We start from the raw sequence: 17,576 nt of genomic DNA, 5'->3' as shown, positions 1-17,576 counted from the left end.
AGAACAAACAACGGAAAACAAGGACACCCCAGCTTGGAAGAAATAGCCTCTTTTCTCCGTTCTCTTTCCCGGTATTATATAACTCTTCAAAACAGTGGCAGTCTTACAAATGGGGGCGGGAGGGAGAGAAGCTTTTGCTCCTTGTAAGAATTTGCCTGGAATTTTGGGGAAGAGGAATAAAAGAACGGAGAGATCCTTTCACTTTAAAATGTTCAGAAGCTGTTATGAGAGGAATGAAGGCAATATTCTATATAAAAAAAACTTTTCCTAAAGAAAACACTGCCACCAGCTGGTTAATAAATGGCTTTGACTGGAAATTCACATGGAAATGAGCAAAACAAAATTTGAGAGAAGCTGCTGTGTTGGTCCCTTGCAACAAAAACAAATGTGTCTTCTGGCACTTTAAAGGCTGACACATTTATTACGGCATAAACTTGCATGGATTAGAACCCACTTCATCAGATACATGAAAGCTGATCCTATAATAATTGTGTTAGGCTTTGAGGTGCCACAAGAGTCTTCCTTGTTTCAGCAAAGTTACATTTTATGAATGGCTACTTGGCTGTGAGAAATATTTTTTCCTTCTTTAGGGGGGTCTGAATTTACTTTGTGAATACCTGGCACATTGCAATAAACATTTGTATTTGTCATTTATCAGGTTTTCTGAACCCAAGCATGCAGAGGGAAAATCAATTAAACGTTTTGGCCAGTCTCTTTGCAACACAAGGCTGCATATGCCATGCAGCTAATGGTTCCCACCTCCTCCTCTGTGCCACAACTTCTGGCCCCTGGAATAGCAGAGCAGCCTCAAAAGATGTAAATAATTAACTGGGAGAGTGAATCGGGAATGTAGCACAGCCACTTAAAACTGTGCTTTTGTATGTTAAATCCATTTTTTAAAACTGTCTTGCGATGAGGCCAGTGGAACCTAAAGTCACCTGCCTGGAAGTGCTCCCCACTCCTTGTTGGAAGTTTGTGGGGGAGACATAATATGTTTAAAAGGGCCATAGCTGGAGAAGAGCTGTAGCTCAGTGGCAAAGCATCTGCCTTGCAAGAAGAAGGTCCCAGGTTCAATCCCCGGTGTCTTCAGGTAGGGCTGGGAATAGATCCCTGTTAAAATCTGTCACTATTCAGTGTAGACAATACTGAGCTTGTCGGACCAGTGATCTGACTTGAGTATGAAGCAACATCCTATGCTCTGTGTTCATAACAGCTTCCAAAACAGCCAAAAGCAAAGCCAGTGCAGGACATATTTGCCTGGTCTAGGTTTAGTATAGGGACGTGGGTGGCACTGTGGTCTAAACCAGAGCCTAGGGCTTGCTGATCAGAAGGCTGGTGATTTGAATCCCTGTGACGGGGTGAGCTCCCATTTTTTCAGTCCCAGCTCCTGCCCACTTAGCAGTTCGAAAGCACGTCAAAGTGCAAATAGATAAATAGGTACTGCTCTGGTGGGAAGGTAAACGGCATTTCCGTGCACTGCTCTGGTTTGCCAGAAGTGGCTTAGTCATGCTGGCCACATGACCCGAAAGCTGTCTGTGGACAAACGCTGGCTCCCTCGGCTTATAGAACGAAATGAGCGTGCAACCCCAGAGTCATCCGCAACTGGACCTAACGGTCAGGGGTACCTTTACCTTTACCTTTAGGTTTAGTATAAACTAGTGATGATTCTAACTGGCTGGTAAATTCCTGACAGAAAAATTGTGACAGAAAGAATCTGCATACTTCAACGTGAAGGGTCCTTCTCACATATGAGTGATACTGCCTATATAAGACCAGTCAATCTGTTGTAGGAAAGAATTCACAGGAAGAAACTTCCTTCATAGATATTGCTGCAGCCTTACCCACTGCGTTCAATGAACTTACATACAACAAAATGAGCATAATATTGCAGGCTCCATCACATATAGGCACTGCGTCTGTTGCAGTGCATTACAGCACAATCCCAACCATGTCTACTCAGAAGCCCTGTTTAAATTCAGTTGTCCTTTTCCCCAGGTGAGTTTAGGGATACAGCCTAAGTAGTCTGGAAACCTAAAGAAAAGCTTTGGACCTTAAGAAATTCTTGGATTTCACGCCTGTAGAAATCCAAGTGATTGGATTTAAAACAATGACAGAAGTTATCAAAATAACAGCATTATATGTACGGTTTAATTAATCATCTTTAAAACCCTAACAGATTAGTTCTGAAATATCAACACATTTCAGAGCAGTGTCTGCTAAGGTTGCTGATCCCACTCCAGAGGCCATATGTAACTGATCATGTACACTGTTCCTATCTGATCCTGCAGAAGCAAAGCCACTTAGTGTGGATAATTAAGCTAATTAATCAGAAAGACAACTGACACAGAGCAATGTGACAAGAACTTAGCAGCTTCATGTTTTAAAAAGACTGCAGTATTTGATGTCTAAGAGTACCTAAAGAACGTAAGTGTGATATTGTTGATTGTCTAACAAAAATATGGATCTTGTCACTAAAATCAGACTCTTTACTGGAGAACCGGTAGGTACTCAGTATAAGATAATTAAGAAAGAGATGAGGGAGGAATAAAGGAAATAACAGACTATCTAGCATCTGTTCCATTAAACTAGTGGAAACATGATTAAATCTGAAATTATTTCAGATGCAGCAACAGCAGGCACTGCAACCTTCCAACAGTTTAACTTCACCCCCAAAGGTCCATTCCTCCATTGTTTCAAAAGGCAGATGGATGCCAACAATTAAAGGGTGGAAGAACAAGCCTTGCTAAGAAAGAAGCAGCTTGGCTTTTAGAAGACTGGGCTGATCTGGTAGACTTGTTGGGCTTCGGCTTCCAAAAAGCTTTCAACAGTGTTCCTCGCTAAAGAGTCCTGAGTCATGATGGTAGAAGAGGACAGGCTTTTACGGATCAGTAGCTGGTTAAAGAACAGGAAATTGAAGTAGAAATAAAAGAAGAGTTTTCACATTGGAGGGAGGGAGGAATAAGTGCCCTGCAAGGATCTGCTTTGGGACTTGTGCTACTGAAATCATTAATAAATTATCCGGAGCAATTTGAAATAGAGAAGGGCAAGCTCCCCTCAAACCTGATTCAGATTGAGACTGCCAAATTTGAGAAAAAGTGGAGAATGCATGGGCGGCAGATGAAAGTGTGGGAGACTCTTTTAACTTATGCATTCTACTTTTACTCAAATTGTGGTCTTCCAGATGTGCTTCTTTCTGAGCTCTCAACACCCCTTCCCCCTCCAGCTCCTCTTTATTTGTAGGGTGGAACTGTATAGCCAGTTTCCTTAGCTAGGAAATTCTGGTGGTAGACAAAGCTCAAGAGACAGGCTGCAGTGAAGCAAACTGGCACTGACTCCATTTACTTTAGTTATGCTGAAGTTTTCTTTTCTCATAGGTACCTTTAATCTTTCATATTGCTTAAATGGCCACTCAGTGCTGCCTCTAGCTTTTAGTTTATTTTCCTGCCTATAACATTTTCAATATAGTCCACTGAGCAGATTTACACACACACAGAGAGAGAGTGCAGTTCTAAATGTTAAAGGAAAATGCTTTCTTCTATACCAAGATGTATTCTGGGAAAGAGATGCTGCATTAAACTTATATAATAGATACCCCCACCACCACTTCAAAAAGGATAATCGGCGTTTACTTGCTTCAGAGAAGGAGTACTGGTAGCACACACAGAGCGAATGTTAGCGCACCATTCTGAGCAGCTCTAGCTGAAATGCGTGAGATCAGCCTTGGCAAGGCATCCCTGAGGAAAGATTATATCAGGCAGGTGTGAAACCCGGTCACTGATAAATTCAGATGAACTTTCCTTTCCCCTGTGTCTTTTCTAGTCAGCTTTGCTATGCAGTGAGATCTTCCACAATTCTACAAGTAGGGGAGAAAAGGCAAAGTAGATAAACGTTCTCCGCTTAACAGATATTTTCCTAAAACAAAATAAAAAAATTCCTTCCAGTAGCACCTTAAAGACCAACTGAGTTAGTTCTAGGTATGAGCTTTCGTGTGCATGCACACTTCTTCAGATACCAGATGGACTTCCATTTCATGCGGCTCAATGTGGTGCCTTCCATAGTTCCAGTTACAGATAGGTAGCCGTGTTGGTCTGCCATGGTCAAAACAAAATAAAAAAATTCCTTCCAGTAGCACCTTAAAGACCAACTGAGTTAGTTCTAGGTATGAGCTTTCGTGTGCATGCACACTTCTTCAGATACCTCTGAGATATCTCTGAGATATTTTCCTGTCTCAGAGGCTTCACTCAAGTCATTCTTGTCATTCTTCTGTAGATTACAGAGGCCTTAACAAGGACACTAGAAGTGAAATTGGTTCTATCATGGGCCAGACAAGAGGCTGTAACTGCTCCAAATCTGCAAAAGCAACCCATAATCATAGAAGGAGGGTCCCCCCCCCCCCCGCACAAGAATTAATGCTATATGAATGATGAAGTGCTGCTTTTCACAACAAAAGTGCTGTGGAGCTGATTGATAATAAGGACAGAAGTCAGTGGAGACTAGGGCTATGAAGATCTCTCTTCTTTCACGTACATCTGATCAAGGACACAATGCTAAGTTCTAAGAGGTCCACTTAGCAGCTTTGTTGCTCTCCTAATGAAAGAATCTGAGCCCCCTTGCCTCTGCCAGTTGCAGACTCCAATATGTGGTCTACACTTGCAGTAGAATGAGGAGCTGGAAGAGTGGACTGCACCACTTCAGGATGCAGGAAGGACATACCACAAACTTTGCCCTGTAGAAAAAGAAAAACCCTGCACATCAAAATTAGCATGTGAGGAAGAAAGGTTGTAGACCAGCCAGTTATATGCTTCTATATACATAGGAGAGAAAAGTGTGGTTGTTCACCTGTTGCCTGTAGTAGTGTGGAAAACTTAAGCCTGGCCCTAGATTTGAATAATGCACGAAGTAAAAAAAACCATGGTCTTAGTTGGTGTGTCGTACTGCCTTAGAAAGCCCAGAGAGGAGCAAAGTGGTTGCGATCTTCCTTCCATGAGTCAGCATTTTTGCACAGTCATGGTGGGTGATACTCGGGCTTCCTGTGATGTGCAAACCAGGCCAAAGACAGATCAATGCATGGGAGAGGCTTCTCAATTGGGGGATTGCAGGGTAGGAGAGCAGTATGCAGATTCTCCAGGCCCCTCTACCTGTTGAGGTTGTTGGCACGTTAACAAGTCATTTGTTTCCTTAATTAGAATTACAAAACAGGTTGAGGAGCCATGCATTCTGAGATTAAAATAGCTTTGTTTCTTTTCTCTTCTCTTTCTCTCCCGCCCCCCACAATCCAGTTTGGCCACCATAAGGCCGTAAGGTGTTTATTAGCTGAACTATGGAGTACATTGTCGCAAGAGGTAGTTTATGGTCACCAATTTGATTGGCTTTACGTATATGGGATTTAGACAAATTTGTGGAGGATAAGGTTATAAATAATTATGATTATTAATATTAATTAAATTAATATACCTCCCTTCATCCAAAGATCTCAGAACTGTTCACAAGATAAAAATACAAGATAAATGCACAACTGGCTACTAGTCATGATAGCTACGTACTATTTCCACAGTTAGAGGCAGTCTGCCCCAGAGTGCCCCAAGTGCTGTTGCTGACCCCACAAAGGTCCTACTTTTGGACTTCCCAAAGGCATCTGCTTCAGTGCTCGTTTAGCTGGACCTTTGGCCTGATCCAACAAAGCAGAGTTCTTCTTACAGTGGCTTACAGTAAAATTATAAAATAGTGTTGTGGGTTTGGGGAGGTCAGTCTGGATGATGGCCATGGGTTTGTTCCAGAGCTGTGATCCTGTATATGTGAGGCTAGAATCTGTAAGAGGAAACCAGTCCAATTATGCTTTTCGTTGACGTAATAATGGCCTTGGTTGGCCAGTTAAGTCCAAAAAGGCAGCCATGGAGACAAATGGGTGGGCCTTTCCCACCACACTTGGATGGATGCTATTTCATACTAGGCTGGAAAACATTAGGCCAAGGGACTGTGTGAGAGTGGGTTTTGGCTGATCTTGGAAACTGGAGACACAGACATGTCTGCTCACTGATACTCTAGAATAGACATCGTAGACCTCATGTAAACAAAAGGTTGAAATTATTGTGGCATGTCACCCAGTGAGCAATTTATCATCAGAATAAATAGGAAAATGTGGAAGATTGCAGGCAAAAAAGAAATTTAAAAGTTAAAATTTTTTAAAAAATACTACAATTCCACAGCACCCATTGTGTCTAGTAAATTTCAGCACCTCAGCTGCTGGCATGGGATCTGGGGAAGTAGCTGCATAAGGAAAAACGGAGTCAACAAGTTTTTTTTCTCCACAGATAGTATCACCTTCATTAAGCCACAAATACTGTATCAGGCTTTGTGCCTCAGAAGCACTCCAGAGGAAGCGGCTCCTGTAGCGCTATAGAAATCTGTATATCGTTCAACATTAAATTAATTGCTCTTGTTCTACCTGAAATGCTAGCAATCCTCTAATAGTCTCTCAGCTCATTAAGAAACACTAAAATATTGTTTCCCCCACCAGAGATCACTTTGCCGAGCATGGAGCCTTTTTGGAAACTAATTTTTCATAAAACAACATTGGACATTGGACCTTACAGCATGTGAAAATTAAAACCATTTCTTTCATTGACCTTACAAACATTTAGCATGTTTTTGTTCTTATCTACCGCGGTAGGGTTTTGTTGTTCCGTGTTGGCAGTAAAATCCATACTTATAACTGTGATATAATTGCTGCTCCAGGCTGAAACTTTGGGTATGCAATGAGTCAAGATTTTTGTTTGTTTGCTCAAAAGTACTTCACTCCTGATTTACTCATTTTCCATCCTACACATGAACCAGAAGAACAGAAACCAAATCTCCCAGATTTCCTTTGATTCATATTACTACTAGGACATTGGGAGGGGGGCTCCTAATCTGACTGAGGAAGCAGTGCTAGAGAAAGGGGGTCTGCAATCCTTTCTGAGGTTAAACCATTTCCTCAGGCTAAATCTAAAGGCTGCTATTATCCCTGCTGGGGAGAATTAAAATGTGCAATGCTGGTACAGTGATACCTCAGGTTACATAAGCTGCAGGTTACATACTCTTCAGGTTACAGACTCCACTAACCCAGAAATAGTGCTTCAGGTTAAGAACTTTGCTTCAGGATGAGAACAGAAACCGTGCTCCGGCAGTGCGGCAGCAGCGGGAGGCCCCATTAGCTAAAGTGGTGCTTCAGGTTAAGAACAGTTTCAGGTTAAGTACGGACCTCTGGAACGAATTAAGTACTTAACCTGAGGTACCACTGTACTTGTCTCCCCTCCCCTCCCCCCACTGGAGTCTTGGACAGTGCCTACTTTGAACTGAGAAATGGTGCAGAAGTAAAGGGTTAAACACCTTCTCTTTCACTGCCCTACAGCTGCTTTTGTGCCTTAAGAAAGGCATTGGGAGAGGGGATTCCAGATCTCTTGCACTATATGCATTTTGACCCTACTATGACCGTTTGTGGTCCAGAAATCCCAGCAGTACATCTCAGTGCAATCAAGGTGGCTAGACCAATAAGCATTTCTCATAAGTAACTCCTGAAATCAGGGGGATTATCTTTCCAAATACATTCACCAGAAACAATCAATTTCCATCCCTAAATGAAACTTCAGATGCACCACAAGTTTAAGGGCAGTTTCCAGTACCGGAGTTGGAGGGTCTGAACCAGCCTAGGCAAATGTTTTTTCCCAGAATGAGTAATATGGACATGTGGTTCAAAACTAAGCCTGTGAACTGCTGATCCCCTCCCAAAGTGTTGTTATTCACAAGTGTGGTTGGCAGAGTAACGTATGCATTATCCTCTCCAACACGAGTCTTTTTGAAACACTGATTGAACAATAAGGTGTGTGCCTGTGGAGGGGCAGGGAGAGTACTAATATGTACATTAGTAGCCCTAGTATTGTACACCCAGTTAACTACATGGCCAAGCTAGGCAGCTACACAAATACCTGATTGAACTCTTCATTACAGACAGAGAGGCTGTTATAGTATTAAGGTGCTGCCCCCTGTTGGTGTCAGCTTTTTATATTTCTATGAAGCCTTGAGTTGACTGCATCAGGTAATGCCACATACTTGTAGTAATTATAAGAAATTCCATCCCTCTTCAAATACCCCACTGCAGTGGTCAGTAGCTCCTGCTAGAGAAATATTTCATTGGTGCCCTTTCACATATAATACCAGAAGTACAAAGAGAGAAGTGCAGCTCACATCTCTCTCCTCGCATAGCATGACTCCTCTTCCCTCATTCTCATATTTTCTCTTCCTCATTCTGATCTTGTTTTTGTTTTTTTATTCTGCACACATTTCAGAGTGGCTGTTGCTAACTGCAATCTATCTGGCAGATTTCTGCTAAGGAGGGCTGTAAAGAACGGGGATCCTTTTATGAGCTGGTGTAAATAAGCCTACATTTCTCATTCCCCTTTGATAAGCGAATTAATGGAATAAAAGATGAAGCCGTCTCTTTAAAAAATATTTACATACATCATCACAGCGTTATGAAGCCCTTGTCAAGGTTAGCGATGCAAAATATATATAAGTTGGCATGTTTATAGCTTTGTTAGCAGATTCACGAAGGATTGAAGAGAAAGTCAGTCATTACAGACCTGGATAACAGGGCACAGCACACACACACACACCACTTGCTGAAATACTAGTAGAATGTTTTTAAAAATAACCCAGCTAATTTCATAAAAATTAGCAAATATCAGTGTTGGCAAGAATATTTCTGTTAGATGAAGGCGGCACTAGTGTTCAGCAACTACTGCAGTACAAAGCCTTCTGCAAACAAAGCACCTGCATTAATTTTACAATAGATATCTGGGAATTCTAGAATAAATACTCTGACAGCTGATTGATTTTCACTGGATTGCACAAGCCATTTCTTAAGGAGAAGAAAAAACCCTGACTATTGACTCAGTCACCACTCTTTGTTGCCGCATAAACAAAGCAGGCTTTTAAATAAACTCTGCAAAATAACTAGAATTTACCTGGCCTTTTGTGTCATGCATTCAGTATGTTTCTGTCTTGGATATGCATAAATGAAAGTAAGATTTCCTACAGAACTGCAGTTAGAACTTCAAGAAATATATATATAACAATGAAAACCATCTAGACCAGTCAGGTGCAATGCAGAAGGTCCCTAGTCCAGGTTGACCTGGGAGTGACCTGTACAGGTGCTGAGTAAGGTGGTGTGTGTTTCGTTTTTTGAACAGTTAACACATACATTAATAAATGAAGCTAGGAAAGCTGGCTGGGGTGGGGAAGCCTTTCTTGTCTGGATAGCTCAGCTGGTTAGAGCGTGGTGCTGATAACGCCAAGGCTGCAGGTTTGATCCCCATAAGGGACAGCTGCATATTCCTGCATTGCAGGGGGCTGGACTAGATGGTCCTCACAGTCCCTCCCAACTCTATGGTTCTAGCAGTCAAGGAGCTCGGCAGCCAAGCTATTTGCGTTTCTTCCTTTCTTGTCAGTTACCAACCTTCCTGGCAATCTGGAGCCATGATAAAGCGAGAGAGAGAGCTTTGAGGCAGCAAGAGTCACACTGCTCTGACCTCCTTGCTTGTCACAGGTTGCCAAAGGAGCTGATACATCACCATAGGATCCTGCTGCTTGTGATCTGCGTTAGCATTTTGGATTCATTCCACCTCCCCTGTTCCTGGCATACTTGCTCATGCTGTATTTAAATGCCTTTTGCTGGGGCAGGGGAAACCAATGCTATTTGGACAATTCTGTATAAGAACTAGCATGAATGTATTCAGCTGCTGAGGTCAGCATAACATTAGTTTCTATTATTTTTGTGGGGTTTTTTTTAACTTCCAGGGGAGGACACAATGTGACAAATTAGCATTACTCATTTTGAAGTAATGGTAGGCCTGCATTAGCATAAGAAAAAGGCCAAGCTGTAACAAGGAACTGCAGCACAAATGTACTGAGATGTATTTATGACTCCACTAAGGGAGAGGTTTGTTCTCGGGAGGTGGTGGGATTTTTATAGAAGACACAGCCATGCAACCATTTGAAAGAAATGCATAGAACCTAGCCATGTAAAAATAGAATAGTATCATAAGATTATGGAGTCTCTTGAACGCTCCAGCACATGTCAAGTTTGGGAGCCTTAATGGGCCAGATTTGACATGAATTTGCTGCAGGGCATGCATTGGACTGCAATGATGCAATGCCAGTGAAAGCACTGAAAGTGGTTGGTGTAGCCAATGGGACCCATAGAATTGATCTGACTCTATTCCTGTTGTCTGAAGATTCCAACAGACAATGAAGCTTGTCTAAGGAATTCAAATACGTATCAAAGCTGTATCTGCCATTTTAAGTATTAACAGACTTGCAACAACAATATTCACCCTCTGTATCTGGTTTGTGACTACAGCACTTTACTTATGGCAAAAAGTCAAGTATTTGGGAAAAGTGGGTTTGTTGCAAAAGGCAACTGTATTTGTGCAAGATGAATTTGCAATTCCCCTGTGCCAAGCTATATGAAGTCCACATACATATGTGGAGTTCATTTTTCAGCATTTCCATGGCTGCTTCCAGATAGGAACTTACTGTGGGACTGGTGCTCCTCATCCATGCAAGTTTTTTTTTGCCACATCCATACAAGGTCACTGTTAGCCAAATACTAGGCTGTATTCCCCCCTGCCCCCCCCCATGAGTCAGTCTGGATTTCCAGCGGAAACCCAATAAGTTAAAAAAATGCCGATGATCCATTTGTGATATTTCATGCTCTGCTAGCCCCCTGTCTGAATGCACCCCATATTACCTAGAGAAGAACAAAAAGACAAAACATGACTCACTTGTGAATCTGCTATTGAAGGCACCTTCAAACATAACCGTTGCCTTTTGTGTTGCTTTTACAAGTCAATCTTTTCTCTAGCGCTCTTTGAGAGTGAGCACTTTCCGTTGATATCTTAGATATAGAAAGGAGAGGAAAAAACAAGTGAGTCAATTACTTCTCCAAATCTTTCTCTTGCCATCATTATTCTGACAATGGAAGAAGATGCATTAGTGTGGACAATAAAGTGGTGTGATTCCCTGTATGCCTTGCTCTTTACAGATTTTATGTGAAGATTTTGTACCAAAAAAAGAAGCTGCAAAAGTTCAGTTTCATTTTGGTAGAAGGAGGGAGGAAGAGAGAGAGAAGGGAGTGAACAGAAAACCTAGCTTGCACAATGCTGCACAATGAAAGGCGTTATGTATCTTTCCCCAAAGAAGTAAAGCTGCTGTAAACAAGGAATTAGGGAGAAATTTGATTCGGTTTGTGTTTAAAGGTAAATCTACCAAATCTGCACTTTCCAGAATAATGCATGAACAGAAACACAGCCATCCTTTGAAAGTCTCTGAATTCTCTGGATTTTGCAATGAAGTTTTCCAGTCAAGTAAGGAGTATAAAAGAGGCACCTAGCAGAGTAAAGTGTGCATGAAAATGTGTATGTTAATGAAAACAGCTTATAGAAATGCATTCAAATGTTAAGAGGACATTGCTTTGCAAAAATGTGTACATTAGGCAAAATAATTAAGTGATTGAACAGTACAGCCCAGATAGATGCCGAAAGGAAACACCTGCCACAGAGCTGGTGCTAAATTTGGCCAGTTATAAAACAATAAGAAAACTGAAAGTACACTACCAGCAGGAAGGCACATAACCTGTTGGGCTACTCTCATTATTGAAAGGGTCCTTTAGCTGACTCACGGTTTTAACTGCTTATTTTCCCTCTGCCAGGTTGAGGCTGCCTCCGCTGACATTAGCCCACTGGCAGAGTAAGGGGGAGTGTGGTGGGTGTGGTCCGCCTTGGGTGTCATCCCTGAGGGGGGGTGACATCGCCACGCTGTCCCCCTGGGATGCTCACCCCACCCCCATGGGCAGTTAGCCCTGCCCCCAGGTGCACAGCATGTGCGCCACTCCGGGTGCTGAAGCAGTTAGCTCCACCTCTGCATTAGCCCCTCCCAGTGGCTGCTGAATGGGGTTTGGAATAGGGGTGCTACCCCTGGCATTAATTTATCCAGAGGTAAATTATGATGGCTTCCTGTGGTTTTGATTGCTCAGTCCAAGAAAATATCCGCTTTGAACTTTCCTTCTCACCTGCTTCCACAGATGTGTCCCTCCAACCACTTTGAGGTGGGGTGCTGTTGTTTTTTAACATTCAAGCAGTACCTTAATTTTATGACATTAATTAATTAATTAATTTACTTCTCAAATGATTTTTCAAGCCCACTTATTCTATACTATTCCTCAATCCAAGGATTGAGGTGCCATTTTGTAATGAAGATCACTTCATTTTCTGGTGGGTTTTAAAAACTGAAGTGACTAGAAACTTCTGTTTTGTGGAAACACACACCCCAAATATTCTTTTCGAGGCATAGTATAATTTGGGTTTTTTATTTTTTTCCATCACAAAATAAGAAAAATATTTTTTTAAAAAAAGACTCCATGCTAAACAGCAGAGGTCTATTGTTCCTCAACAGAAGTACATGCCATGGAGAGAAAATTACTTGGTGTCTATTCAACAGCTATTTTTTTAAAACTCGCCATGAGCCACCCCTTCTTTTTTGTCTTATATTTCTCTTGGCATCAAAATAAAGCATGTGAAGAAGAAGAAAGCCAGGATGTTTTCCTACCTAGAAGAAAAATAATTACACTAGTGCTTAAAAGCTTTTGTTCCACATGTCTGGAACTGTCCGTTAGCTGCCTGCTGACAAGAAAATCTTCTGAATACATCAATTTCAGACTGAATTTTAACAATCTGTTTATTACACTTCAGAAGGCCCTGAATCAGAATGTCTAATTCATTGTTGTATTTAGATCATTTAACAATGCTCATGTTGTTCCACCCACAACCACAAAAGGATTCATTCTTCATTTTCTTATTTATTTCTGATAATTGAAAGCTGGGGGTGGGGCTTTCCGTCATATGACAGTCATTCTTCATCTCTACTGTCAAATATCTTCAACTCTGAACAGATTAATTTAGAGGATCTCAGACTGTGTATTATTGAGTCCTCAGAAATCAATGTGGGAAGCAAAATAAGGAGGAGGAGGAGGAGGAGGAGGAGGAGGAGGAGGAGGAGGTTGGGAATCAGGAACTCCTAAGTAAAACAAATAAATTATAAATAAAACAAAAATGCTTACCAGATGGTGTTAATAACTGTCCTTAGCATAAGTAATGCTGTTTTCAAAAATTAGTGATTGTGACCACGTGTAATCTTGTTGCAGGCTGTTTGAGATCACTCTAGGAAGATATATAGATGCAACAAAACTTACTGATGTTTGTTCTGATCACGGTTGTGGATCACAGCTGGACCCAAGACCCTGTTGCAATTAGCAACCCATGGAGGGGGGATGTGGTTTAATAAAGTAAAAAAAATCTTTCAGAAGAAATTGAATGGATTCTTGTGACTCTTTGCTGAGTGACTCCTGCAACCAAAAGGGTTGGGGGTATACACAATGCACAATGAAATCTTTCTGACTTTATTTTCACTCTTTTGATTCTCTGTCTAATACTGTTTGTTCACTTCAGCACTCACTTGGCAAACTACTGGATTCCTTGACTCAAAATTACTGTTCGTCCACTTTAACTCTCATTTGATCAATGACCCATCATGTATCCATTCACCATACAATTTGATAAATGGTTGAATGAAAGAAATAAAATGGTCACTGTAAGGGAAGTGGGATTGGAGACAGGACAGGACAGTGTTGCAGGAAAATCAACGAAGAGTTTTGTGAAACCTTAAAGCCTAATAAGCGTCTTGTGGTTGTGGCATAAGCTCTCATGGACTACTGTCCACCATCAAGTATTTCTAGGTTACTGAGATTACCTTGGTCTGAAAATTTGATTACTGAAATAAAAATAGGCATTGGGACGGTTCTGAGTCCACCATTCCAGGAGTTACTACGGCCTGCTATGAATTCTATCCCAAGATGCCACTAGCACATAGTCATCAAATATGGGACAACTTAGCTGGAATGGTTCAAAGCCTGGATGAATTGCCTGTATCTCATACGACACCAGGACAGAAAGAGGGTGTCAGCTGATATTGTCTGATATGGATTTACAAATAACATTTGTGACTAGTAATTACATAGTTTGATAGTATTAAAACATTGCTCTATGACACCAGACAATCTGTTCATGGTGGCGGGGGTGGGTGGGGAGCATTTCAGGAAGTTGCTTTGCATGCACAGTTGTCCTTTTTAAAAATTAAGAATGTTAGCTGTTTAGTTATTTAAATACCATATGGACCTAGCTTGCATAAGTTTTTAGGGACCTGAAACGTTTTATTTTGCATTCCTTAAGAAGATCAGAATAAACTGAACATTTCAGAGTTTCTCAGTATACAGGCAACCTTCCATCCTTCCTTTGTAACTAAAACTATATATTTTCAAATTAACATATAGCAAACCCTCTTTAGAATTATGTTTAGAGATGATGCCCAATAAAACATGACTTAGATAGCTGCATTGTGATTTGAAAGCTGGATTTCAAGACAGAAGCTTCAACACACTTCCTTTAAAAATCAGTAGTTACGCTACTGACAGTAACTAAGGCAGTCTAATCCAGGGGTTCTGCTATGCCAAGCGACTAATGTACTCCTGGCAGAATTGTCGGCAGCAAAACAATGCCACTAGAAACAGGAGATAACATAGCAACACTAAGAGACAGACTCATAGCATCTATACCAGGGGTAGGCAACCTAAGGCTCATGGGCCACAAGTGGTCGTTTAAGTGTCCCACTAGCTGCTCCTGAACTGAGCCACCCACTCGGAGAGTCCCCTTGTGCTGTGCTAAACCAGCGCAGCGCGGTGCGGGGACTCACTTCCATGGCGTCGGAAATCAAGTCTGCGCAGATGCGGATGCTGGAAATCGCGGGCGGGCGCTCACGCCCGCCCGCCCGCCCACAATCCAACCCACAGAGTGATCTCCGCTGGAGTGAACCGGCCCAGGCAAGGTAGACCTTGCCAACCCCTGATCTATACAACTGCAGAGCCCACCAATCACGGTGTTGAATGCCAGCAATGATCCTATATTAACCATGTGCAGAAGGAGCCAATCCACACATAGCAACAATGAAACACCTCAATGACATCCCCTTACCTTAGCCCACATACAAAGCACAACTAGAAGGCCACAAAGACACGACATTGTCCTCACTAGCACACATCACAGGATAACAGGCCCATTAACTTCCACTGATAGCCATGCACTCTTTATTTATTGTGGCATATAAGCCAACGTCTTGTGGCACACTCGCATCCCTGGTGCACGTTGGAGGATATTACTTCACATCCATTTTCTGTGACATGATGGAGCAATCGCTTGAATGTACTCCTAAGCCTTCCCATAAAAAAGTGCTGTAAAAAAGGTAAGTTTATTGTTATTAATAATCATTTGGATGTGAAATCCCTTGCACAGCACTAAGCAGTGACATTTAGAATTTTCAACAGGAATAAATTGACTTTGTAGATATTTATATTGCTCTAGATGAATTTCCTTCCCTCTAGCCTGAAGGTTCTTTCATAGTGAGAAGAGAAGGATTATTGTCTCAGTATGATGTTTGTTTTATTTATTGTAATTTGTAATTGCTGGTGGATTTTGGTCATTGCATTGAGATTCTCGGCAAGTTATTTTAAAACAATGTGAAGTTGTGGAAGAAGGCCAAAGAAGATTTATGTAGCCCAATATTTCCTAATAACTACAGAATATTAGGGGGGGAACAGGATAGTGATTGCTCAAATACTTCTACAATGCATCACAAACATATTATCCTATATTAGCTGGATTCATAATTCATAACGTTAATAAACTCTCTACCTTTTTATCCCCAAATATGCAATCAATTTCTTTTCTATTAGGTATCATACGTGAATAATTGTTATGCAAAAATGATAGCACTATATCAACAAACTTCTAATCACTGTTAAGAAATAATTTATGAGTGTGGAAGAAGGAAAGGGGAGGGGATCCTCATGAAATCTCACGCTGAGATTACCTAGCTCAGCCTCAATTATACTGGTATAAAATGAAATGGAATTGCCTTAGCATATCACCATAGCACACAGATAAATAAGTAGCATATGCCATCTGGCAAAGAGATGTCACATTGTTAAGAGTGGGGGAGAAATGGGAAGCTATTTGAAAGACCCCAAAATTACCATTATCACAATGGTATGCATGGTTACTCAGAAGTAAATTTTACTGTCGCTATGTTCAAGAGGGCTGACTCCCAACTAATTGTGATTAGAATTGTATGCGATCATATACATTATTGCCTGGGTGTATGCCCTACAAAACACATAGGTGGACTAACTTGTGAATGAACATGCATGGGACTGTGCTACTAAAGGATGAATACTGTCCCTTGAAAATTACAGTCACATCACTGAGAATCTGCTGCTTCTCAACAAGTAACTGAAACCCAAAGCCTTGCATTATATTCCCTTAGTCATTCACAAGGGCACACAATGAGCAAACAGCATTTTGAAATATCAACTTCGTATTGGATGATTGATTGTCCCTATTGGATTGGATCCAAATTCGATCATGACTAATGTAAATCCCATTGATTCCAATGGGTCTCCTCTAAGCATGACTAAGTTTGAATCCAACCCCTTGACTTTTACTTAGCCATTCAATGCTTTGTCTTTGTGGGGTGGAGATGAGTTGCATAAGTGTTCAAAAAGAGCCTGTTGTGAGAATCAATACTAATCCTGCCTTACGATCTGCAGAGGGGTCAGCTTGCTGCTGAGATGTGTATCTCACGGATATTTGTATCTTATTTCCCTTTCTAATTATATTGTAGAGCAGTTCGATACTATTGCTTGTTCTTTAATTGACCTCTAATTCCTTTCTACTGAAGCCCGTTCTGCTGGAATCCAGCTTATTTCAATTTACTCTCCTTTTCACATTCCATTTCACACATTACTGGGTTACAGACTTGGGTTGACAGCTGAGTGGAAGCCTGACAAGGCACTGCAGTCCATTGCAGCTCTCAGGTGTGTGTAGCCCAACAATAATTTTAAAACGTGTGTGTGTGTGTATCTCTTGCACGCATTACACTTTAAGATTCACCATTGGTAAAATTGTACATGCACACATAAAGTGTGCATGCACACGAAAGCTCATACCAATAACAAACTTAGTTGGTCTCTAAGGTGCTACTGGAAGGAATTATTATTTTTTGTTTCGATTATGGCAGACCAACACAGCTACCTACCTGTAACATAAAAACAATATGCACCAAGAGGTTCTGTGTCAGTATGTTAGCAGCTGTATCGTACACAAAGCTATACTTGCTATTGACTGTGTGAGACAATGTAGTGTAGAGGTTGGGAACTGGGACTAGGACTGAGTTCAAATCCCCACTCAGCCATGAAGCTCATTGGGTGGCCTTGGGATAATCACAACCTACTGACCCAGCCTACTTTGCAAGGTGACAGTGAGGACAAAGTTAGGGTCAGAGGCTCCTTAGAAGAACGTGGCATGAAAAATTGTAAAATCAGATTCATTTTTAAGAGAATTCAAAGCTGCCAGCCCTGCCCCAATTCTTAGCAG

The 17,576-nt window shown here is 41.4% G+C and overlaps 1 long non-coding RNA gene across 2 annotated transcripts in view; it reads right to left on the bottom strand.

Annotated features, from left to right (window-relative positions):
* The window catches only part of LOC309342617, a 40,676-nt gene that overhangs the window by 19,128 nt on the left and 3,972 nt on the right, over positions 1 to 17,576 (bottom strand). The window contains exons 1-2 of one of the 2 annotated variants that reach the window (XR_014156912.1): positions 13,154 to 13,191; positions 10,821 to 10,933 (exon numbers count right to left, since the gene is read on the bottom strand). The exons of the other annotated variant lie outside the window; for it this stretch is intronic. This is a non-coding gene — a long non-coding RNA (uncharacterized lncRNA). Of the gene's footprint in view, positions 1 to 10,820; positions 10,934 to 13,153; positions 13,192 to 17,576 lie in introns of those variants that run through there. 2 annotated transcript variants of the gene reach the window in all.

The sequence above is a fragment of the Podarcis erhardii genome (genome assembly GCF_964252035.2).
Source record: "Podarcis erhardii genome assembly, chromosome: 5".
Lineage (NCBI taxonomy): Eukaryota > Metazoa > Chordata > Lepidosauria > Squamata > Lacertidae > Podarcis > Podarcis erhardii.
The sequence above is the reverse complement of the archived record's forward strand: the minus strand, read 5'-3'. Positions and strand labels throughout refer to the sequence as shown.